This window comes from Panthera onca, chromosome A3 (genome assembly GCF_046562875.1).
Source record: "Panthera onca isolate mPanOnc1 chromosome A3, mPanOnc1 haplotype 2, whole genome shotgun sequence".
In the NCBI taxonomy this organism is placed as follows: Eukaryota; Metazoa; Chordata; class Mammalia; order Carnivora; family Felidae; genus Panthera; species Panthera onca.
Genome location: NC_138341.1, coordinates 3,157,908 through 3,184,563, shown reverse-complemented (window position 1 = coordinate 3,184,563; position 26,656 = coordinate 3,157,908). Strand labels below are relative to the sequence as shown.

Genomic DNA, 26,656 nt, shown 5'->3' with positions numbered 1-26,656 from the left:
AGAAGGGGTAGTCAGACGATGGTTTGGGGGACGGGGAACACAATGCCTCCCGCAGACCCGTTTGAGGTGGGGCCCCCTGGGAGCCCCTCCGGAAGCAGGTGTGGATAACTGGGGGGGGGGGTCTGTCCTGTTCACTGGTCGGGTGCCCCCTGCTGGATGAATTGTACAGCACGTTCTGTGTATTTTGGAGACCCCGCTGCTGACAGAGCAAACTCGTTGTTTGCTTAGAAATTTTTTTGTTTGAGAATTTAGAGGATCCACTTGGTAAATGATCTAAAAGGGCTTGTGTGGAACAGGAGGACAGATCGCTCGTGACCCGACGGGCTTCTACCCGGGGCCCGCAGAGATCAAGGCCAGAGACCCTAGTTATTATCCAAAGTGCGTCACAAAACCGGGTCCGATCGCGGCCCACGTGGCAGTGGCTCTTAGCAGCAATGACGCCCACGTGACTTGGGGTCCCCGGAAACAGAATGCCGGAGACGTGCGCTCCAGCCGGGACGTCAGCGGCACACGTGGGAGCAAAGTGTGCGCACGCGCGCAGCACCCTGGGCCGTATTTGCCCGCGTCGGGGCTGGTAGGCACCGGGAGCCTATCGCGGGCAGCTAACCGCAGGTTTGCGTCTTTGCGAATGAATTCTCGTTTGCAGATGAGGAGCTCTGGGCCCGGTTGTCAGTCGTGGTCGCTGGTGCGGCCCAGCGGACCGTGGGGCAGACCCTGGAAGCAGTTACACTGCAGGCGTCTTCTCGGTCCCCAGAAGGCAAAACGATGGCACCGCTGTCGCCGCCACCGCCCAAACCGGAAGTCGGGCACGCCCTGGTGACCTCGCCATTGTCCTGATCGTCACCGGCGCCGCCGTCCCGCTCGCATCGGCGGCCGTCGGACACTCGCGGGGCTGAGGGCTTGCGTGCGTCATTCGCTTCCCCAGCAGTCGTACGAGATCAGCTGTTACGAGCATTCCCATCATGAGGAGTTTCCCATTTTTTAAAGGGAGAGAATCAGAGTTCAGACAGACTCGCCAACGCCCGTACGGCCGTTTCATGATACAGCCAGAATGGGAACCCGTAAGGTACCTTTATTCTGGCTCTTATCCTGCGTTTGTAACACATTTATTAAGCACCTCCTGCATGGCCGGCCCGTCGTAGAAACTAGGGATTCATTAACGACCGAAGCAGAAGCCAGGCCCCTCCGGGGGGAAAATAAACTGTGTGATTCGCCTAGTGGTGAGGAATTCCGAGGAGAGGAGCGGGGCAGGGTCCATGGCTGGAATTATGGAGGGGGCAGGGGGCGGGCGTTTCTGGGTCTCCACTCCTTCCAGAGTCCGGCCTTCCCTCCCCTCCTGTCCTTGTTTCTTGGAATTCTATGGGACTCTTACCAAGGGTGGACTGCTGTCACAGCTCCGCTCTTTTGTTGGAATCCTTCCCCTCTGCCCAAGAGTGACCAACCCCATGTCCCCACGGAACAATCTTTGTCGTCTGGGGGCGCCTGGGGGGGCTCAGCCGGTTAAGCGTCCCACTTGGGCTCAGGTCATGATCTCAAGGTTCCTGAGTTCCAGCCCCACTTCTGGCTCCGTGCTGACAGCTCAGAGCCTGGAGCCTGCATCGGAGTCTGTGTCTCCCTCTATTTCTACCCCTTCTCTGCTCATGCCCCGTCTCTGTCTCTCAAAAAATCAATAGACATTAGAAAAAAATTGTTGTTTTCGTCTTTGCCGTCTGTCCAGACCCATTCAAGTCACATCTTCCCTGTGGAGCCTCTGGTCCCACCTTACTTGCCGTGGGGAAGAGTGGGACAGCGTAAGAGCATGCGTGTGAAAGCCTGTGCCTGGGTGTGAGCGTGTGTGTGCACGTGTGTGTGTGTGTGTCAGAGCTAGCTTCCCTGTGCGGCCACAGCACTTTGTGCACATCTCCAGTAGAGCACATCGTAATCACACCCCGTGTCTTTTGTGTCCGTCCCCAAGATGGAGGTGACACTCCTTGAAGGCATTATTTCTTTTTTTTTTTTTTTAATTTTTTTTTAATGTTTATTTATTTTTGAGACAGAGAGAGACAGAGCATGAACGGGGGAGGGGCAGAGAGAGAGGGAGACACAGAATCGGAAGCAGGCTCCAGGCTCTGAGCCGTCAGCCCAGAGCCCGATGCGGGGCTCGAACTCATGGACCGCGAGATCGTGATCTGGCTGAAGTCGGACACTCAACCGACTGAGCCACCCAGGCGCCCCTTGAAGGCATTATTTCTATTTCTTGCACACACTTACACGAGCGAGTGAACATACCACATAATTACATTAAATATATTCAGTTTCACATCTTGACTTGATTTCAGATAACCATTGCCGACAGCAGGCGGGGCCTCTGACATGGCGCTACCCCTCTGAGTCCAGTTTTTAATTAATAACAGAGATATTATGATTGTTGCTTTCTTAGCTTAGTCCTCGCGATCACTGATTATGGGCGTGAACGCTCCCCAGGTCTCTTTCATTGGGTATAGTCTGCGCTTAACAATAAAGCCTCGCGATTGAAACAGAGGCTCAAATTATATAGATGAGAGAACGTTTTAAACAGCACAGGCCGCGTCAGCATCAGCTGGTGTTACCCCTTGCGAAGTTCCCCCCGTGCCAGGGTTTGCTTGATCTTCGAGAGGCGTGTTACTCTTTACGGTGAGTGTTCCATCTATATGCTACCCTTCCCAGGGGCGAAGAAAAGTATTCTCCTGGGGGGGCAGGCAAGATGTGAACTCACACAGAAATTGTTAGAGACAATTGTTAAAAATGAAACGAAACTTGCATGGCACATCATCATTTTTTAGAACGGTTTTTAAATCAACTTTCCTCATCACAATGATTGGTGGATGATCAACGTAGCCGAAGGTCACGTGAAGACGCATGAGCTCTTTGAAGATCGCCAAGAGGAGGGAGACAGGACTGAACAGGATGGGAATTAAAATGAGATTCACAATCAGGACGTTTGCGACTCTGGAAAGTAATCATCTGAGAATATGCATTTTTAAATTGGACCATTTGTTGGTTAACGATAGCGGTAAACCCGGTGATAGTAAGTGTTTCCTAGTAGATAGCAAATTACAGAAATAGACTAAAAGTCACAAAACCCGTTTCCTCAGTAATCCCTTACGTTATTGTGAATAGTTCACACGTAACGTCTTGGGCAAACACGTCTCCCTTGCAACCCACAGCCGCGCTTCTTTAACAAGGTGGCTTTTTATGTAACGAGTGCATTTTGAAAAATAACTTTAAAATTACTAAAGTAAAGGTGATCATTTAAAATATCAAAAATGAGAAGCGGTGTGAGGCAAGTATCAGCAGTAATCTTAAGACGTTGTAAAAAGATAGTTTTTGTAAAATAAAAACTTCATATAGTTTTGAAACTGACTTTTTCCCTCTGCCATGTATCATGGCTACTTCCCATGCTAATTTATAAACTTCGATAATGCTTTGCATGGTTGGCCAGTGTCTCCTCTCAGTTTATACCCCTGTACAAGTCCACTGGTAGAGCATTTGAAGTCTTGTCTAAGTCTGGCTATTCATGCAATTAACATCGTTCTGACTCGATTTTCTGCACATTCTTACATTTCCCCCATTCATTAATGTGTCAAGTAGAATGGATGTATTAAAGAATATGCGGGGCGCCCGGGGGGCTCAGTCGGTTAAGCATCTGACTTTGGCTCAGCTCGTGATCTCGCGGTTTGTGGGTTCGAGCCCCGCGTGGGGCTCTGTGCCGACAGCTCGGAGCCCGGAGCCTGCTTCGGATTCTGCGTCTCCCCCTCTCTCTGCCCCTGCCCCACTCGCCCTCTGTCCCTCTCGCGCTCAAAAACAAAGAAACATTTTAAACATTTATAAATTTGTAAAAAAGTAAAGAATATGCCATTTTTAATGGCCTAGGATATAAATGTGTAAATGACTCTGATGAGCACGTTTGCTGACACAGACAGCAGCAACGTGTGCGAGCTGGACCCCCTCGTCTTTCTCAGTTCAGGGCGGTAGTCTTTTGTGGTTGCCCTTGGAGTAGTTTTGAAATGGCCCTTTTTATATTGCTAATAACCGGGCCATATGATTTTTGGTCACTTGCAGGGTGTGAGGAATTCCTTTTTCATATAACGGAGTGTTTCAGGTGGGATGATGCCTTTTCTATCTTTCCGATTAACTTAGCCAAGGAGACAGGCCTTAGGGGAGGCCAGCTGGTTACGGGGCAGAAGCAAATGTAACGCTTTGTGGGTGAATCGCCCCTGCTTTGCCGGGTCCCTGAGGAAGCTCCCAGGTGGCCCTTGATCAGGTATGAGACCCAAGGTTGTGGTGTCCCAGGCCGGTCACTGGCAAAGCTTACAGCCCCGTTCCCATAACCCGCTGCTTCTAGGGGAATCTAGAAAGAATGCTGTGCCGACCTCCGTTTTTCTGCAAAGCGACTTCCCGACGTATTCTGTTCCTTTTCTGTCAGTTGGGTCCATACTTGTTTTGACGGCTTAGAAAGATTCTGTGTGTTTTCAGGATCTTTATAAGTTGCCAATCACAGGCAGCACACGTATTTGCCAATCCATTTGTTTTTGAACATTTTCCACACACAAACGTATCCATCGTTTTCTTTACAGCTTCTGCTTTGGAGTTTGGTTTCAGAGATGAAACGAATCTTTCCCTATATTAAAAATCATAATTTTCTCATTTCTTGTTTTACACGTTTAGATCTTTCACCCATCTCTAAGTAATTGTAGAAAATAGTGCATGTTCAGAATCGATACTATTTTGTCATGGGTTGAGATAATTCATATTTCCTTACTGATTTGAAATGACGTTATCATATAAATTTCCGTGTGCAGGTGGATGGCTTGGGGACACCGTAGCCCTTTTTACTGATGTGCCTGCCTATTGAGGCAACAGTTTCACCTGACAATATGCTATTAATTATTCTTATCTGCCTCATATAATACACAGAATGCAAATCTGGCCACTTCCCCCGCCAAATCATGACTTTTCTCGAATGTTTTTTTCGATTCGTTACCACAGGTGGGCTTCAGGGATATTCCTCATGCTTCCAAAAGTATTCATTGGGATTTTGAAGGTGGTTGCACTAAATGCATAGATTAATTTTGTGAGAAAAACAGTATTTATTCTCCCCATGCAAGAGCACGGTGCATCTATTTATTGAGTTTTTAGATGCCTCCTGATAATGATTTGAAGTTTCCTCTGCATGGTGTTGTATTGGCAGTTAGGTTCATTCTCAGACACGTTTAATCTGGCTGCTGAGAACCATTATTTTTGCAAAAGTTAATTTTTACATATAAGAAATTCACTAGTTTTTATAGTTATTTGAAACTAACCATCTTTTTGAACCTTGGTATTCTACAATTTTGGTTGATCTACTTCATTATTTTCTAGGGTAGAATTTATTTCATCTTCAAATAACCCACATATTGCACACATTTTTTATTAACCTTTTTTATGTTTCAGGCTCCGTCTGTGGTGTTGGGGCACAGAAGGGAAAAAAAAAAAAACAGAGAGAAAAGTTCTTGTTGCCTGAAGCTAACATTTTAGTAGAAGAATACAGACAGCTGATAAATAAGTTAAATACAAATAGAATAGCATCTACTACTAAGGGGTTATAGGAACTATGAAGAAAAGCAGAGGAGGAAACAGGAATCTGGAGTACTAGAAATGGGATGAAGTTTTTTTTTTCCTCCTAATTTAAACTTTTTGTCCCTCTCATTAAAGAAAGAAAGAAAGAAAGAAAGAAAGAGAAAAAAAGAAATAATCTTACAGCATCAGCCAATGACCAGAGAGTAGTCATTTTACAAGGCAGCTTCAGTATTCATTTTTTTCTTCGTTCTGTATTTAGAAGACATGTTTGTATTTTTTCAGTGAAGAAGCTTGATTTTAGCAAATTGCTTGAGGTAGGTATTCTTTACCATGTTAAAGAAGCATTTGCTAGACTAGACACTTATAACTTTCTTGTAATAAAGTTGATGATTTTCTTCTCTTGCTCTACAGGGGACATACTTTAGAATCAAAGAAACAGATATGGAAACAAAAGAATCAGAAATGATATCATGTCAAGAAAGCATGAGAGACTCGGAGTAGCCAAACTTGCAATAGACATACTGGACCATAAAACAATGACTTTCTTAAGAGAGACAAAGGACATTTCATAATAATGAAATATATATATATATGTGTGTGTGTGTGTGTGTGTGTGTACACATATACTTAACAACAGAGTTCTAAGTTACTTGAATCAAAAACAGAACAATTCAGGGAGAAATAGAAAACTCAACAGTAATAATTGCAGACACAAATAGCCCACTTTAAATACTGGACAAGACAATTGGACAGATTATTGACAAGTGTAGGTAAGACTTGAGCACTATAGAAACCAATCAGAGCTAACATACCACAGACACAACACTTTACCCGAAGAAAACAGAATACAAATTCTTCTCAAGCATAAATGGAGCACTCCAGAGGGTAACATCCATTCAAGCCTATAAAACAAGACTTCTGAATTTGAAAATATTGACATAGATATGGATACAAGTATATCCTAAAATTTCAATATAACTAAACTAGAAATCACCATGAGAAAGAAATTTGAAAAATTCATAAGTATGTGAAAATTATAAAATATGTTTCTTAAAAAAACAGTTGGTCAAAGAAGAGACTAGAAGAGAAATTATAAAATATTTTCGGATACGTTAAAATGAAAACAAAACATACCAAACTCATGAAATGCAGTTAAAACTATTTCGGAGAAAATTTACAATGGGAAATGTTTGTATTAAAAAAGAAAACAGACCTCAAATCAATAACCTACCATTTTTTACCTTGAGACACTGAAAAGAAAAACAAAATAAACCTTAAGAAAACAAGGAAGGAAGTAAAGATCGGAGCAGGAATTAAAGAAATAAGGAAAAGAAAAACAATAGAGAAAATCAAGAAAATGCAAAGTAAGCCCTTGGGAACGATCAACACACTTGATATATTTTCAGCAAGACAAACCAAGAAAAAAAGACAGAAGACTCGTACCATCAAAATTAGAAACATAAGAGGGGACACTGGGGCTGACTTTACAGAAATTCAGAAAGATTGTGATGAAATACGACTAACAACTTACGCCAACAAATTAGACAACTTGGATGAAAAAGAGAAATTCCTAGAAATGCAAAACTACCAACAGTGACTCATAAAGAAATACAAAATGCAAACATACCCACCACAGGAAAGTGTCGAATTATTCGTATGAGAACCTCCCATGAAGGAAAGAGCAAAGCTAAAATGGTTTCACCGCCCAACCGAATCCGCAATTCAAATGGCAAATTCCACCAAACATCCCAGGAAGAATTAATACCAGTCCCTCACACAATCCTCCCAGAAATCTAAGGAAGCATCACTCTCCAGCACATGGTGTGTGTCTAGAATTTTCCTGTTCCCAAACCAAAGGTACTGCAATAAAAGAAAACTGCAGACCAAGAAATCCTCAACAACATGCCAGCAAATTTCATCCAGCAGAACATAAAAGGGATCATGTGAATTACCACCACCACGTGGGATTTATGTCGGGTATGCAAGGTTCTTAAGACAGCCAGAACCCAATTATGATGCGTTGCATTAAAAAAAATAAAGAACAAAAGCCACATGACCATCCAAAGAGATACAAGAAAAAAAGAAAAAAAAAGGGAAAGAAAAAAAAAAAAAAATTTGAGAAAACCCAACCTCTTTCGTGACAAAAACACTCAGAAATTAGACACAGGAAGGAACTTTCTTAACCCAGTAAAGGGCATGTAGGAAAATGCCACAGCTAACACGTTCACACTGAGTGACTGACAGCTTTAAGACGAGGAGCACATCGGCCCATCAAGGCTGCCGGGTTTCACCAGGCCGTCCCACATTGTATTGGAAGTTCCAGCCAGAACAATCAGGCAAGAAAAAGAAACAAAAGGCAACCAAATTGGAAAGCGCAGCCACTTTACAAAACAGTTGGCCAATTTCTCAAAAGGCTAAACGTAGGGAAATCAGATGACTTTCTAAATCCACACCCCCAAGTATCTCTCTAAGAGATTTGGAAACAAACATCCACGTAAACATCCTTCCCTGTCCCCGAATGTTGATAGTAGCATTTTTCGTAACAGTCAGAACATGGAGACAGCTCAAATGTCCATTGTCTGATCCTGGATAGGTAATGCGGATATCACGTACAACGGAATAGTATTTTCCAATAAAAAATGAAACGCAGGTACAAGCTGCAACGTGAAAAAACCTTGAAACGTTATGCCTAATGAAAGAAGCCAGTCACAAAGACCGTGTATGGCAAGATTCTATTTATATGAAATGCCCAGTGTATGCAAATGTATGGAATCAAAATACGGATTAGTGTGCCCAGAGCTCGGGGAATTTGGCAGAAAAGAGGAATGGCTGTGAATGGCGTGAAGCGATGAAAATATTCTAAAAGTAGATAGGGATGATAGTGAATAGATAACCACGCAACTATAAATATGCAAAGAAGCATTGAATTGTGTACTTTCAGAGGATGCGTTGTAGGGCTTGGGAAAGATATTAAATAAGGCTACCAAAAAAAAAAAAAATACTTGCTGATTTTATCAACGTATTGTGGCACCTTGTTGACCTACTGGATGCATTGCGATGGTCCTATATGTTCGATGAGGCTTGTTTTCCTGCAATAAATCTCAGTCGGTCTTATTGTATGGCTTCAGCAGCATCTAGTAACTTTTTTACGACTTTGAACCCATATTGTTAAAGTAGGTTATACCATTGGTCACATTTTTGTTATGGTTCATAAAATGAATCTAAGAGAACTCCAATTTCTTTTTTCTTTTTTCTTTTTTTTAATTTTTTTATTTTTTTTTAATATATGATATTTATTGTCAAATTAGTTTCCATACAACACCCAGTGCTCTTTTTTTAATTCTCTGGGTTATTTTGAAATAGGATGTGACTTATGTGTTCTATAAAGTTTGATTGGAATTAACCCACAATCCTGTATGCACCTGTGTAGTTTTGAGGCACTTCATTGCAAACTTTGAAAATAATTTCTGTGCTTACTGCCACATTTAATATTTAACACGTGTCTTGTGTTGTCTCATTAATTTAAATTTATATTAGAAAGTGAATATTTAAAATTGGCTAACATTTATCTATGTACAACATTTGCTTTGAATTATTAAATGCCTCTGTAGCTTAGGTTATATAGCCTTAATCAATTTCAGTATGATATATTGATACTTTTTCTTTTTTGTTTTTGTTGGACATTCACTTACTAAAAATTTCAAAAATTATTTTTGGCTGCACTGTCAGTCCTACTAATTTTCTGTCATAACTCACTAATTTCTCCTTATTTCCTTTTTACAGTTTATTGCTGTATACAGTTGTTTAATATTTGGATTCATTGTTGATTTATATTCATTTATAGTTTTGGTTTAAAAAAATTTTTTTTTTAGTTTATTTACTTATTTTTGACAGAAAGAGGGAGAGCAAGCAGGGGAGGGTCAGAGAGAGAGAGAGGGAGAGAGAGAATCCACACCGTCAGTGCAGAGCCAGATGCAGGGCTCGAACTCAGGAACTGTGAGATCATGACCTGGGCCGAAATCAAGAGTCAAGCACAGCCCACTGAGCCACCCAGGCACCCCACGTTCCATGTTTGTTTTTATTTTTTTTACACTTGATCTTAGCCAAAAGGGCGAGAAGCGATGTTTTTATTTTTTTTAATGTTTATTTTTGAGAGAGAGAGACAGAGCACAAGCAGGGGAGGGGCAGAGAGAGAGGGAGACCCAGAATCCAAAGCAGGCTCCAGGCTCCGAGCTGTCAGCACAGAGCCCGACGCGGGGCTCGAACTCACGAACTGTGAGACCGTGACCTCAGCCAAGGTCAGACACTTAGCCTACGGAGCCACCCAGGAGCCCCATGAATCCTATTTTAAATGCAGCTGGGTAGTTAGGAGGATGTGCACCCCTGCATAAACACGGCACATCTGAAGTAATGGAATATTTCCATCTCATACGTGAATTTTTCTGTTTCTCTTCTCGGTAGGTCTCTTGCTACCACATCCAGGGAACAACTGAATTTTATTACAGAGTGGATTTATTGTTTATAGATTTATTATACGTAAATTGAATTATTCAGTGAGTATTCTTTCATACTAGGCTATTTTTGGTTCCCCATTCTGGTAATGTGTGCAGAAAGTATCTCAAGAACAAAGCCAGAACAATGTTGGGACTAATTTAATTTTTTGCCCTTTCCCCAGGATCCCAGATCTGTATTGCCTGCTGTCCAAGATTTGACCATATTTGCATCTGAAAGTTTTCCAGTTTTCTAGCTCTTTGCTTGAGAGAAGAAAAATCTTCAACTCTTCTAGTCAGAAGTAAAAGTCTTTTCATTCTCTTTGTCTTTCTTTCTTTCTTTCTTTCTTTCTTTCTTTCTTTTCTTCCTTCCTTCTTTCCTTCCTTTCTTTCTCTTTCCTTCTTTCTCTTTCTTTTTCTTTCTTTCTTTCTTTCTTTCTTTCTTTCTTTTTATGTAGTTGTCTCTAATAAGATATTTTAATTAATTGGTATTTTTATCATTATTTTTGTTATTATTACAGCTAATATATGGATATTTATAACAAAAAGGATATAACATTTATATGGTAAAGTATTAGCCATCTGTTTTATAGCATTTACATATATATTTTTTGTTATTTGTGTATTATGTGCTTTTGAGATATCTTATAAGTAAAATTAGTTAAATGATGATATAAATGAGATGATAATTTGCAATTAGGGATTTGTCTTTCTCTTCCAGGCTATTATTACAGGATAGTCTTTTTGGTTTTTTTGTTTATTTATTTTTGAGAAATAAAATAAATATTCTCTCAAATTTTTGAGAGGGAGAGCATAAGCAGGGAAGGGGCAGAGAGATAGGGGAACAGAGGGTCTAAAGCAGGCTCTCAGATCACAGCCCGGAGACCTTACACGGGGCTCGAACTCACACACCATGAGATCATGACCTGAGGGGAGGTCGAGAGAGGAGAGGCAGAGAGGAGAGGGAGAATCCCAAGCAGGTTCTGCATGGTCAGTACGCAGAGCCTGAAACGAGGCTCGAACCCACGAAACCGTGAGATCATGACCTGAGCTGAAGTCAAGAGTCAGTCACTTAACCAACCTGAGCCACCCAGGTGCCCCTGTTGAACTATATTTAATATGCACGTTTACCCGTCATGAACTCAATGAAAAACCAAGCAGGTTGCAAAGAGTATTTCTCTTCTGCTCCTTTCAATAAAAACATGATATTAGAGATTGTATATTACTACATCAATAGTAGTTTATAACTTATTTCCATTATTTTATTTTTTATTTTACTTTTCATGATTTATCACTGACAGTTTTCTACCTTTCCAATTAGGAAAACAATTCACTTAGATCTTGGCGAAAACTATGACCCAAAATAAACTATTCTTTTGTGTGGATGATAAAATAAAACATCATGGCACCAAAAGAGTCAAATCGCGATTATCCACGGTTCATTCTCCTTCTCATATTTCAGTATTGTTATACATTGTTTTAATGTAACCATTTCCTGTTACTTGCTTTTTATAGCAACACAGCTTTTGTTTCAGGAGAACACCTGCTAAAGACCATTTTGAACATGTTGCACTGTCAGTTAATACTATTTAAAAATATGCTCACAGTTGCCATCAGAGGAAATTTGGTATTTTTTATTCATTTTAATATCCAAAATAACCTACTTCATGATGGATGCCAAAAATTAAAGATTTTCCACACTTTGGGTTTTTCTGTGTTCCTGAAATCAGAGCTGAAAATATAGGCATCATGTGTCTATCATTTTATATAGTGTATTACATCATTTCACTTTCTAAACACACCCCAAGTCTACCGTCTTCATATTAAGAATTACGACAAAAGGAAACTCTTAAAAACGTAGTCATCTATTCTGAGCCACAAGTCTCAAGTCTAAAATGAAATACCAACCGTGGAATTTACATGTAAGGTCAAGCACAATGGCTCTTTATGCAGTGCGGTCTTTGATTTTTAACTCTGAAGATAAGTTCCCAGAGACGGATTGCATGTAACTTGCTAATTTCAAAATTTGGAAAGGAGAAGAAAAATTTCTGAGAGTCCCTCACTCTAAACTCCTTCCTCTTTGTGTTTGCCGGGGCTTTTCCATGGGGAACATCGCGTGCCTGGGTAGCAGCCGTAGCTTATAATTTAGTGGGACGCATAACTGCTCCCTGATGGAAGCTTTCTCCCTGACGGAACTGGAGCCTCTAACCCGCAAAGGCTAGAGTTTCAGGAAAGGAAACCGCATGTTCCCCCAAGCAGGTCACTGAGGGCGATGTGAAGGAGAGCCGCTCTGACTTGCGCTCACTGTTTCAAAGACGCAACATCACAGCTCCGGAGGACGCGGCACCGTGTGATGGTCGCGATTACGGGCGGTCCACCCACAGATGGCACCCCGGAAGTCTAGCTGGTGCCACCTTCCCAGCAGCACGCCCACGGGGCACAGTACCAGGGCAGCTGGCTCCCGTCGTCGTGGGGTTATGGGCTCAGGCGTCAGTGTGGGGCTGTGCGCACAGAACTGGGGAGTCACTGCAGGTGCATTTTGCCTCTCCCGTTGGTCTTCTGTTAGCAGGCTCTGCCTTTCCCCTTATTGGTTATTGATCTGCTGCTCAGAAGCGGATACTGGGCTAGGGATACAGGCACCTGTAACCCTTCACAAAGTGTCCATCTTTGGGGCGCCAGGGTGGCTCCGTTGGTTAAGCGTCTGACTCCGGCTCAGGTCACGATCCAACTGTCTGTGAGCCTGAGCCCCGCGTTGGGCTCTCTCCTGTCAGCCCGGAGCCTGCTTTGGATTCTCTGTCTCCCTCTCTCTCTGCCTCTCCCTCACTAATGCTCTCTCTCTCTTTCTCAAAAATGAGTAAACGTTTGAAAACGTGTTCACCTTCTTCCTATTTACCTCCGTCCTGAGTGGCGAAATTCCCTCTGAGACAGCGATACTCACGCTGGAGACAAGTCAGCCACAGCGATGGCCAAGAACGAGCTAAAGTCATAAGAGCACTTATTTCCATACTTAGCAAAATTTTACCTTATGCTGCACACTGACCCATTGGTTTTTTAGGGGAGAAGAAGCGACTTGAATTAACTACGTGAGTGCTGCACATAAAATATTTTAAATGATAGGCCTTGTGTAGGGAAAATGAAAGGGTGTTCGTGGTAGCGAGAATTTTGGAAACCCCTGCTCTAGACGTCTCTCCATCTACCCATGCTGCACCCATCGGACTTCTTCCTTCCGCTGACGGGTGGCCAATCCATCCACGGAGGCTGAGGATACCGCTGTGCTTCCTCCTGCGTGCTTGCCCTCTGGCTCCTGAGGGACTCATCTGCATAAGCCCACGCGCACACCTTCCGGAATCCCCTAGACAACTGTCTTTCGGCCTCACGGTGCCATCCACTATGACCACATCGCTCCACCGCCCTCCTTCCAAATGTCCACCTCCCTTTTTCTCAGTTCGTAGCCACTCTGTCCTCATGCTTCTCAAGTGGCTTTTCTACTCGATTCCTCCTATTTCCTTATTCCCTCTAACTGCTGGCTCCCCTGAAATGGCTTTTGACAAAGTGACTAGACATTCACATGTCGTCAAATCCAGCAAATGATATCTGAAGCCATTTCATTTCTTCTTGTTTATTCTCTCGGGAATTTTTGACGCACTGGACTATCTCTCCCGATTAAATCGCTGTTCTTGGAGCTCAGGATTTCACATACTCCCGGTTTTGATTCCTATGGCTGTTCTCTCCTTTGTTTGTTTTCTCTTCCTATTTTTCCTAGTGACTTGGGAAGCCAATTGAATTTTGAATCCTCTCCCGCTCTGTCCTGTCATTCCATCCTTCTCTCATTTTATGGCCTCGGATAATTTTAAATACCACTTAGGTACCGGCAGATCCAAAAGGCACACCTCACACTCGGACAAAATTCAACTCTAGAGGTCGTATCCCGCGCCCAATGGACATCTTACCAACATGCCTCTCCGATTTTCAAAATTATAATATCTGAAACTGAATCCTCGTTTCTACCCTCTTAAATGCATCCTTCCATGCTTTTACCTCTTAAAACTCCTGTCCCCACAGTATACCTGGTCTCGGGCAATCACACCAGTCTCAAATCATTTGCCCTACATTTGCTTCAACATTCGGAGGTATTTCTGAAGAACCTCTTTCCTTCGCTCCAACACGTCCTACTGGCTATGTGTGTGCCAACCTCAAACCCATCCATTTCTTTTCAGTTTCGTAGCCAAAGGCCTCAGTCGCAATTTTCAAGCAATCACCCTCCAGTACATGTCCACATACACAGAAACTTCTTAACATGTCCAAGGACACACCGTGTGACCTGACCTCTGGAATGGCTTACTTGGCATCGTGTTTCCTCGGAAGTGGGACTCACTCCCCTGCCTCAGGACCTAGGTACGTGCTGTGCCTTCAGTGTAAAAAGGGCCCCCTCTGTGTTCTTCTCCCGGCTGGCTCCTTTTATGTCGTCTGGTCGCATTTTAAACGTTACGATCCCAGGGATGTCCTCCTGACCACCCACCACCGACATCTTGTGTTTTTCCTTTCACGCTGTCCTGTTTTCTTCCCCAAAGTCCCGATTACGTACATTTGATATTTTACTCTTTTATTATAGATGTGTGCTGATCACTCTGTCTCAGAAGAGCAGAATGGTATCTGTCCTGCCCTCTAACATATCGAGCAAGGGCCTGGCAGATAGCAATTACTCGATATATATTTGTTCAATGAACACACAAAGTAATTCGCCTATCTTCACTCTCCAGGGTCAGCGGGGTGTGCAGTACTTTTCCCTTGACCTTTTTGTCATCTCCCTCGACGTGGAAGAAGCTGGAAAGCCCGCACACAAGATCTACTGTCTGTGCCCCACCCACAGTTTCAACTCTATGCATCCTTTCCGTCCCATATAAGGGACCAGGTTTCAAAGGACAGACGAAGACATGACGACAGGTCACGGGTAAGACAAAAGACCTAGGCTGTCAGGTGCCATTCTGGTGTTGTAGCCCTTCAGGGATAGGTCGCCTTGCCCACGCTTTTGAGAGCGCCTCCAAGCCCAGGGCCTGTGAAAGTCTCACGTAACGCCCTCTACATGTTAGGGCCCCCAGCCTTTCTACAGATATTATCGCAATCAACCGCTCTCAGGTTGCCCTGTGGATAGGGTTGGTATTGTATGTGTCTTGCAGATTAAATAAATAGCTGAGTCAAAAGCATCCTTGCTGTAGGCACGTTTATGCTTCGTCATTCGACCCTCTTGTGGATGAAGGACATCACGAAAAGGGATCTGTACACCTTCTCTTCACACAGATTCCTGTACAACCTGTGCTGCTCAGCACCAAGAACTGGGCTGACATTAAGGGTGTTTCCTTTGTCCCCAGTTCTTCCTATATTGCAAGGCCAAGGATTGTACCTCTGAAATATCCCCTGTAAAAATCACGTAATGCGCTGAGAGCTGCCCCTTGAAAAGACTGCCTCACAACATCCTTGACAAACTGCTCAAGGTGGGGTGAGGCACGGGGTCTCAGAGGCAGGCTGCTGTTAGCACTCGGCCAGCCATAAATTAAGTGCCTGCATGCCAAGTGGGTGTCCTGTCGGAAGAGTCACAGACACGACCGGTCTCTGCCACAGATCTCGGGAAAAAAAAAAAAAAAAGAAAGTCGCATAAACAATATCATTTATGAGCTCCGAAACCGAGGCAGGCATGTAAAAACATCGGGGGGAAAAAGGGAGAAATGGGAAAATGTTACAGTAGTGTTATCTTTGAGAGGGAAAAAAAAATGCACTTTATCCCAATTGTCTCCAAAATTATGCAACCAAAGGAAAGGAGCCTGTCAAATCCCTTCCTAATTAAATTCATACATTTGTTCCTTTTCAAAAATGGCCACACGCCCCATCTGCTAGTGCAGAAGGCTTGGGTTTTTCAGCCAATATCCTCACGCTAAACCGTGCTGCAGAGTCGAGGGGCACAGGGGCCCTGGGCGCTCAGAGCAGCTCCCTGAAAAGAGGTAAAAGAATTTCTGTTTGCACTCGAGTTATTTATCTACACTTTTATGACGAGAAGACGGAATATTGAGGGAAAGTTAAATCATCGGAGGGTTCAAGCTGCAGGCACGGCTCTGACAGGCTGACGAGCATTTTTAGGGGTATGATAATTTGGTCGAAAAGCAGTGATTCTTTTTAACAGCTCATATTAAATCAGAGGAGTCGTTAACTAGAGCCACTCAAAAAAAGTCTGAGGCACCTCACGCACATTTTCCGCGGCACGCACGTTTACTCCGTGGGTTAGTTGCCTTTGTTCTGGGCTACCGTACAGGACCCACGGTGAGCCCTTCTGCCCCCCCTGAAGGACGCGGAAACGTTGCTCTACGTGATCCCCTCGTCATTGTGACCTTCTCCAGACACCTCTGTACGTTCTAATGTGACTTCCCTCCCAGTTTCAGATCAGGTGCAACACTGTGAGTCCCACAACGCCGGTTCTCCAGAGCCATATCCTTCCTTCCTTCCTTCCACCTTCCTTCCTTCCTTCCTTTGTTTCTTCCTTCCTTCCACCTTCCTTCCTTTGTTCCTTCCTTCCTTCCTTCCTTCCTTCCTTCCTCCCTTCCTTCATGCTTCTCCGTCCACAAACACTCAACATTTTTGAGATCTCTCAAAATCGCTCCAAATCTCTCAAAAAATTGAGAGATTCTTATTCTCTCAAGCCAAACGCTGTGCAAAAACTCAAATCTCTTCTTCCTCTGGATTCCAGGTCCTCGTTACATGAGTCATTCAACCCATCAGCACATCGTAATTCATCTTGCATATGGTTTGATTGTTCCCATGTAAAATTTGTGTTGATGTATGAATTTTAATAAATCTGTAACTACATAACATCTCATCAGGCAAACTCTAACTGTTTAGGATTATAATTGTTATTATCAATAATAAAATCTATAGTGAGTGCTCAGGAATCTGGCTGGAAGATTATTCTTGCTTCTAGTAGACGCCGCTGGATAAACTTTCGGGCAATTTTGTCCGAGTAAGCTGCCTGTCTTGTTATCCAATTACACACACTCACGGGCAGCACGACGTCTCCTTGACGTGCCGGAGCGTTAGAGCCCCTTCCTCTAATGGCATCGCCCTCCCCGCTCCCTTCAAAAGTTAATATCACATACATGTTTTGGAAATAAAAGCTTTCCACGTAGCTACAAAAGGCCATATTTCATTCTTTCGCATTGCCAAGTAGTATTCCATGGTGTATATCAACCACAATTTCTTTATCCATTCATCAGTTGGTGGACATTTAGGCTCTTTCCATAATTTGGCCATTGATAGCCTTCTGTAGCAATGTGGATGGAACCACAGAGTGTTATGCTAAGTGAAATAAGTCATACAGAGAAGGACACATACCATATGTTTTCATTCTTATGTGGATCCTGAGAAACTTAACAGAAGACCATGGGGGAGGGGAAGGGGGAAAAAAAGTTAGAGAGGGAGAGTGTCAAACCATAAGAGACTCTTAAAAACAGAATAAACTGAGAGTTGATGGGGGGTGGGAGGGAGGGGAGGGTGGGTGATGGGCATTGGGGAGGGCACCTGTTAGAATGAGCACTGTGTGTTGTATGGAAACAAATTTGACAATAAATTTCATATTTAAAAATAAAAGAAAATCAATATGCCATATTTAATATTTTCTGTTAAAAATAATACTTTTATTATTCATTTACTTATAAAATGTTATTATGTTGAAAAGAAGAAAAGAAAAGAAAAGAAAAGAAAAGAAAAGAAAAGCTTTCTCCCTTGAATAAGCCCCTTGTAATTCTAAGTGTCAAGAGAATCGTTTTATTTCATAATCATGGAAAGAGGTAAAAAGTTGTCCTCAACATAAATCTGGAAGGTAATGGATGGATATATGGTAATAACTAAACCTTTAGGCAGAAGAGCAAGAGACATCTGAAAATGGGGCTCTAACCGCCACCCCCCTCCGTTCCGTTTCTCTCCAGAGCTCCTCGCACACACCTTTGGCACATTTCAGGGACCTCCTGACCCATCGTCTTGTCATCTGACGCTCACCTTAGCAGCCTCTTAGTGTCAAAGCCTGATCTGTCTCCCGACCTCTCCAGGTTCCATCTGCTGTCCCCTCTTCGGCCACCAAATGGTCCTCTTTCTTTGGGTCGCTCCTCAGCCTCTGTCCAGACACCGTTCGAGATACCTCATGCGTCTGGCAGACGTCGGGCCCGAGGTAGGAACGCAAGTTTCCCTGCCGTAGAAGTACATACTCTGCTTACAAACACATCCTGAGCGGCTTGCCTTGAGGTTCTGTGTTCTCCTTCTCAGCAAGAAGCCCTTGCACGGTGCAGTCTTTTCAGTGAGGCTGAAAAAAAACACAATTTTGCCTCAAAGTAGGACAATTTTGTCTCCTATGGGCTTACTGGGCCATGTGTCGTACATGAGTCGTGCTTACTCATGCCATTGTTCTGCAGATCACCATTATTACGTTTCCCAGAAGAAGGAACTCTTGAGGTATAGTTGCCTCCTGGGGACAGCAGACATGGTATCAAGATTCAGAGGACATTACTGTCTTATTTCTGTCCGGCCCACTGAGTGGCAGAACGCACATCCTGTAGCGAAGCAATGCCCACAGAGGGATAGACTCCAGGTGGCCACATTTCCCTAATTCAGGTGGGACATTGTTCCCCGGATCCATTGTTCCGTGGAGCTGGCTGATGGTGGGAGCTTGTTTTCCTCTGGGCTTGGTCCCTGAAAGCAGGAAGTGAGCTGTTTATCCAGACAATGCAAAGAAACAGAAACAAAGGATCCGGGTATCTGAGTACACGTTTTCTTTTCCAAATGATGGGAAATACAAAAACAGCAACACATTTTACTCTGAGGGGAAATAGAACCAAAAATTTCAAGGCCACCTGCTGTAAATGAACTCACAGCAAAACTAGCAGCTGTAAGAGTGGCTTAGGAGGAAGTTTTCTAGAAAAAAATAAAGTGTTGGTCAAAACTCCTTTACAGATGGAAGCGAATGTTTAATCTTACGTGTAAAGTTTATTGTACCTATGCTTGTGCCTAACCAAACATGCTCTTGAAATTGCACTTTGTTACAAATTGGTAAGAAATAATTACAGTTCTTGGTAAAGTTTCTGGTCATATGTTTGGAGTAAAAGTTATCATCAAGACAGAAACTAATAATGAATTTTAAATGTTCATCATAGTCTATATGATCTTCTCGATGTTCTCATTCATTTATTATTATAATCTTCCCAATAACCCCGGGGTTTCAAAGTATTACTTGCATTTGAAAGAGGGTCTGAAGCTGAGAAAACTGAGTAATTTCTCGTGTTCGTGTGATTGAATGGTCATGCCAGGATTCACTCGGTTCTGTCTGAGTCTATAGCATTGCGCCCAAATCGCACGTGCCAGAAGATTCCAGAAGAAACCTGCATCCCATTTGTTTCATCAGCTATATGTCCTTTTCTAAAAATTCAACTTATTGCCTTGTAAAGTCTCAAGAAGTGTATTCCTATCATTTTAGGCATGCCCGCCATAAAGGAATCACTAACTGTTCTGTTTCAAACTCTTCAGCACATTCAACTTATCCAGCTTGGCCACCACTCGGTCCCATGCCCCACGTCACTGAAATGCATTGTTAGTCAGATTAATTTAGATTATGCTGCAGTAACAAATGATCCCCCAGATTTTAGTGGCTAAATGCATGGAAGTTTACTTCTCCTTCACAATGCGTGTCACATATTATGTGGCAGGAAACTCTGTTCCTCCCGATCATCCAGGAGCCCAGGCTTAAAGAGGAGCCAGTAGCTTGTAGATTCCCGTGTGAAACCTGGGGCCTTCTTGGTTGTCCTTGTGAGGGAGATAATATTAAAGTATTGAAGTACTCTGGTCTTAAATGGCACATCCTGTCCATCTGTCTCTTCTTCTCTGGTTGACTGATACTCCATAAAGCAATTTTTGGGTCACAACAGTAATATGAAAGTAGATAAGCTCAGTTTATCATTATAGGACATGGAAATTAAGAGAGAGAGATATTTATGTTATTTTAATGAGAGGACAGCTATTTCCAGAAATCATTTCCAACTTCAAGCATGCATACGTTATCGTGTTTTTATAAATCACTTTAGTACCTGGATTAATTGAAAATATATGGATTCTTCTATCTATTTATCCACTAAATTTGTTTTTATATGCTACTGTGTTTTAAACATATATAGAAGATCCTGTCTTACACAAATAAGGTGTGGAAAAACAGGAGTATTTTAACGGTCTTTTCCGATAATTGATGGTATCCTTCCTTAATACTATACCAAACCCCAGCAAGTGGTAGTTTGATATCTGGTTGCAAAGTGGAATCAGAAACCATACCCATCAACTTTGTGCACAATCCATATGTCTATATTACATTTTGAATTGTCTTTACATTATTTTAGATTATTACAGATACAAGTTATTCACTTGAAAGCTCAACGTTTATCACACTGTATTTTGTCACGCAGGAGAAATACTAAAAGCATACTCATCATTTCGCAACATAGACTACTTTTTTTAATTTTTTTTTCAATCTTTATTTATTTTTGAGAGAGAGAAAGCGGGGGAGCAACAGAGAGAGAGGGAGACACAGACTCCGAAGCAGGCTCCAGGCTCCGAGCCATCAGCACAGAGCCCGACGCGGGGCTCGAACTCATAATCAGTGAGTTCGTGACCTGAGCCACAGCCGGACGCTCAACTGACTGAGACACCCAGGCTCCCCTTGTAACATAGACTATGAACAAGACACATATCCAGTGTGAAAATGTAATACTGCTTCTTCAAGGAGATCCTTACATCAAACTGTGTTTTCCTTTGTTTTTTCCTCTCTGCCTGGTGCGTGAAGGTGAATAAAATAAATGGTGGAAAGTACAGTTTGATTCTAATTAAGGCACAGCAATTTTATCCACCAGAGCAAATAGCAACACAGTGAAACAGGCAAATTATATTTTATTTTATTTTATTATGTGTTTTATTTCTTATCATTATTGCTTTAATATAAATCCGTTAGTTAACATACCGTGCAATCATGATTTCAGGAATAGAATTTAGTGATTCATCACTTATATATAACCCCATTGCTCATCCCAACAAGTGTCCTCCTTAATGCCCATCACCCCTTGAGCCCTTCCCCCCATGCAACACCCCACCAGCAACCCTGTTTATTCTCTGTATTTAAGTCTCTTACGGTTTGTCTCCCTCTCTGTTTGTATATTATTTTTGCTTCCCTTCCCTTATGCTCATTTGTTTTGTTTCTTAAATTCCACATATAAGTGGAATAATATATTTGTCTTCCTCTAACTTATTTCACTTAGCATAATACCCTCCAGTTCCATCCACATTGTTGCAAATGGCAAGATTTCATTCTTTGTGATCACCGAGCAATATTCCATTGTATATGCACACGACATCTTCTTTGTTCATTCATCAGTCAGTGGACATTTGGGCTCTTTCCATACTTTGGCTATTGTTGATAGTGCTGCTATAAACACTGGGGTGCACGTGCCCCTTCAAATCAGCACTCCTGTATCCTTTGGATAAATTCCTACTAGTGCAATTCCTGGGTCAGAGGATAGTTCTGTTTTTAATTTTTTGAGGAACCTCCATGCTGTTTTCCAGAGTGGCCACACCAGTTTGCATTCCCACCAGCAGTGAAAAGAGCTCCCCTTTCTCTGCATCCTCACCAACATCTGTTGTTGCCAGAGTTGTGAATTTTAGCCATTCTGAGTGGTGTGAGGTTGTATCTCATGTGGTTTAGATTTGCATTTCCCTGATGATGAGCGATGTTCAACATTTTTTCATGTGTCTTTTGCCCATTTCTTCACTAGATTATGTGCTTCTGGGGTATTGAGTTCTTTACAGATTTTGGATACTAACTTTTATCCAATATGTCATTTGCAAATATCTTCTCCCATTCTATCAGTTGCCTTTTAGTTTTGCTGATTGTTTCCTTCACCTTACAGAAGATTTTTACCTTGACGAGGTCCCAATAGCTCATTTTTGCTTCTGTTTCCCTTGCCTCAGAGATGTGTTGAGTAAGAAGTTGCTGCAGCTGAGGTCAAAGAGGTTTTTGCTGACTTTCACCTAGAGGATTTTGATGGCTTCCTGTCTTACATTGAGGTCTTTCATCCATTTTGAGTTTATTTTTGTGTATGTTGTAAGAATGTGGTCCAGGTTCATTCTTCTGCATGTCGTCTCCAGTTTTCCCAACACCATTTGCTGAAGAGACTGTCTTTTTCCATTGGATATTCTTTACTGTTTTGTCAAAGATTAATTGGCCATATGTGTGTGGGTCCATTTCTGGGTTCTCTATTCTGTTCCATTCATCTGAGTGTCTGTTCTTGTGCCAGTACCATACTGTCTGGATGATTACAGCTTTGTAATACAGCTTGAAGTCTGGAACTGCGATACCTCCAGCTTTGGTTTTCTTTTTCAGGATTTCTTTGGCGATTCAGGGTCTTTTCTGGTTCCATACAAATTTTAGGATTGTTTGTTCTAGCTCTGTGAAGGATATTGGTGTTATTTTGATAGGGATTGCATTGAATGTATAGATCGCTTTGGGTAGTATCGACATTTTAACAATATTTGTTCTCCAATCCATGAGCATGGAATGTTGTTCCGTTTTTTTGTGTGTTTTCTTTAATTCCTTTCATAATCTTTCTATAGTTTTCAATGTATAGGTTTTTGACCTCTTTGGTCAAGTTTATTCCTAGGTATTTTATGAGTTTTGCTGTACATTTTAGTATCATTATGAAAATACTTTCTATCTCACAGGACCTCTGAAAGTATCTCAGGGATATTCCCCCTGGTGGGAGGGCTGGAGTGCGGAAATCACTGTGAGAATCACCGACGTATACACATTTGCTTGAGGTATAATCAAAGAAATGTGAATTATTCCTAAAATGACATCATCTTCCTGTAGGTTAAGTTAGTAAGATTTATTGCCACAGTAAGAGACAAGTTGGATAGTTCTGAAAACTTTATTCCCACACCTTTTCTTTTTTAGTTTCAACTGGGTCTGTAGTTAATAATAATTATAAAAATCATTTAAAATAGTTTGGAATCAGAGAATAAGGCAGAAAACTCATGTAGCCTCATTGTTTTTGTTTTTTGTTCTTTTCTAATGGAGTTGCTTTTGTAAAAAGATAAACTTTTTACCCAAACCACTATATATTTAGCTCCTTCGACACGACTTAGTAAAAGCGATTAATAAATAAAGGTGAACACTGACTGAAATAAAAACTCCCAAGATCTGTGCAAACAGAGAGGTAGGAAGGAAAAGGACTTTTGTCAATATGTATCTGTTCTGGTGAAGCGTTAGTTTTCAGATAATAAGGGCCCCAATGGATTGATTTCAGAAAACGGGCACAGCACAATTTGAATTATTTTTTCCCCAATCACATGCAAGCTGTGTGAAGAGAGACAACTGAGCCTCAGGTGCCGAAAAGTACGTATATTACTGAAGAAGTTGGGAAGATTAACTTCAACAGTCCATGGAAACATCAGTCCGATAACATTATACTGATTTCACTCATTACTATATTCACTGTGGATACGCTATTACTGTAATAACCACACTGCACATGTTTTGCGTAGTTTTTCCAATCTCATTGGCTATTCTGCCCTTGCCCAGTTTTATTGTGAATAATAAATCACACCCTGAAGACCACTGGTTGCAACTAAGACGCAGATCGAAACTTGAGGCCTTGATAGTTTTTGTACCAAACTGAGCTAACCAGACACTGCAAAGAAACAACAGTCCTCCAAATTTAAAAAGCAATGAAGCATTCATGTGGGGATGGCAGCGATTAAAATCTTAATGTCAATTAGTGAATATTTAAAAGATCATTAAAATAATAAGGGGTTAAATGAACCTTTCAAGGCATGTAAGTCAAAATGTTCTAGCAAGTTCTAAACATCCATTTTTTCACATCTGCAGCATGCTAAACATACTATGACATCCAAACGAACTTAGACTGATGCTAAGTGAAGAAATTAACTTTACTAGTCTCTAAAATGTTCTGGTTTCCCATAGGTCGTGGGCTTGCGATCATGAGAAGCCAGTGGGACTGGTGGCATCCAACTGAGCACCAACATAGGCAGAGTTCAGGCCAGTGTTAATGGAATCGCCAGGCTTTCTAGGGGCAATGTAACAAAGGACGTTGTCAAGAGAGAATGATTTGAATCGGCAAAATTGATCACTGACCCGAAATTGTTTGGAAGGGAATACGCCATATATTTTATCATAGAATTATAAAACAATCACGTATCGGCTGGATCTCTTTCTGTAAAACTGGTGTAACGTTTCAAGAATTTCTCCTTACCCAGTGTTTTAATGAGCGTGATCAGAATTACACAGGCCCCACCTTCAGAGCCTCTAATTCAGACAGGAGCTCCGGAAAGGAGCATGTTGGATGATTCCGAGGTCAAATATATGCACATAAACGCAGTTCACAGCGTTTGTGTGCTTCTTTGGAGGATGCATTATTTGAGAGTTCATTGGTGACCAGAGCTAAGTTGGTCATGTTTAAATAGAGAAACGATACATAAAATCCTAACCCATGAGCATTGTCATTATCGCAAATTCTTCAGACAGTACTCATAAAATGATTTTTGTAAAAGCAAGCAACATTTTACCACCTCCAGTACGTGGATAAATGTAGTTGAGCTCTAACTTGATGGTCAACCTCACTGCATAAATGGTTAGAATCTCAGACTTCAGAATCAAAGTATTTGGTTCAAATCTTACCTGTGTTCTTTTTGGTCGTTCTAAATTTTTTTTTAACATTTATTTATTTTTGAGACAGAAAAAGACAGAGCATGAACAGGTGAGGGGCAGAGAGAGAGGGAAACACAGAATCTGAAACAGGCTCCAGGCTCTGAGCTGTCAGCACAGAGCCCGACGCGGGGCTCAAACTCATGAACCAGGACGTCATGACCTGAGCCACAGTCGGACGCTCAACCAACTGAGCCACCCAGGCGCCCCTTTTTGGTCATTCTAGATGGGCAAATTACTAAACTTGACCAAGTTTCAGTTCTATAATCTACAAATCGGGGCTACTAATATCACCTCCCTCCACGGGTCATGATGACATTAAGTGAGACACTTGACACAATGTGCCTGGCACATAGTAAGTGGTCGATGTACTTAAAACACTATTATTATTGCTTGTGCATATAAAAATTGTGAAGCTTCACCCTAAAATAAAATTTATTTATTTATTTATTTATTTATTTATTTATTATTGTTTATTTTTGAGAGAGAGCAAGAGAGGGTGCACATGACCAGAGGAGGAGCAGAGAGAGAAGGGGACAGAAGATCCGAAGCAGGCTCTCTCCTGATAGCAGTGAGCCCAGATGTGGGGCTCGAACTCACAAACTGTGAGATCATGACCCCAGCCAAAGTCAGACTGAGCCACTCATGTACCCCTAAATTAATCTCATTTATTTCTTTCCTTTATTACTTTTTTTTTTTCGTTTAGAGAGAGCACGAGTTGGGGAGAGGGACAGGGAGAGAGAGAATCTCAAGCAAGGTCTGCATTCAGCTTGGAGCCCAACTTGGGGCTCTATCTCATGAACCATGAGATCATGACCTGAGCTGAAACCAAGGATTGGATGCTCACCCGGCTGAGCGTCCCAGGCACCCCTCCCTAAAATGTATTTAATACACTTCTTGTAGCATTTAATTACTGCCAGACACTCCCTAGCTTCTGAGGAGACAATGGCGAATAGGACATAAAATGTGTTCTCCGGGAGTTTGCACATGCGCAGTGGGGAAGACAACAGAAAATAATGGAACATGTCTAGAATACAATGTTAGAAGTAACAAATGCAATGAAGAAAAAAAAAAAGCAGAGTGAGATAGATACAGAGTGGCCAAGGGTTCTGTTTAAGAAGGTCTTTCAGAGAAATCTCTGTGGAAATAATACTTGAGCAGATGACCCGAGTTTACCAGAATTCTTGAGTCTTAGAAAGCTCCATGGAAATGCCACGTGTCCCAGCCCTAGGACACCCCTCAAGCTTATTCGCCAAATCAGCGCATCTCAAAAAAGACATCTCTGACACGTTGTCAGTAAATTGTAATGAACACGCGTGTGCAAGGATTCTGCGTCAACGTTTGTCTTGGCAAGTTAAAATGTCCTATGCGCTCCACATTGCCATTAAAATCCGTATTAACCGAAAAGTATTCTTGCTGTTGTGAAATGCACGCATGTGAGAACACAGATACGGACCCCTCTCTGTAGACATTACGCGTCAGAATGCACTTTGTGTTGATTTATTTATTTATTTATTTATTTTTAATTTTTTTAACGTTTATTTATTTTTGAGACAGAGAGAGACAGAGTATGAATGGGGGAATGTCAGAGAGAGGGAGACACGGAATCTGAAACAGGCTCCAGGCTCCGAGCTGTCAGCACAGAGCCCGACGCGGGGCTCGAACTCACGGACTGTGAGATCATGACCTGAGCCAAAGTCGGCCGCTCAACCGACTGAGCCACCTAGGCGCCCCACTTTGTGTTGATTTAAATGCTCACACGGCTTGTCAGCAAAAAATTGAAAATTAGTTTTGAAAA

The 26,656-nt window shown here is 42.1% G+C and overlaps 1 long non-coding RNA gene across 2 annotated transcripts; it reads left to right on the top strand.

The window, feature by feature from the left end:
* On the top strand, nucleotides 1–24,436 carry LOC132688602 (uncharacterized). 2 transcript variants are annotated; one of them, XR_013554825.2, is made up of 6 exons: nucleotides 1–1,066; nucleotides 10,039–10,130; nucleotides 10,253–10,369; nucleotides 14,828–15,018; nucleotides 18,038–18,276; nucleotides 24,118–24,436. It is a non-coding gene; the product is annotated as an uncharacterized LOC132688602 (long non-coding RNA). The 2 variants fall into 2 exon arrangements; XR_013554824.2 differs by lacking the exons at nucleotides 18,038–18,276; nucleotides 24,118–24,436 and having other exon boundaries at nucleotides 14,828–15,238.
* Nucleotides 24,437–26,656: the final 2,220 nt, after the last annotated feature.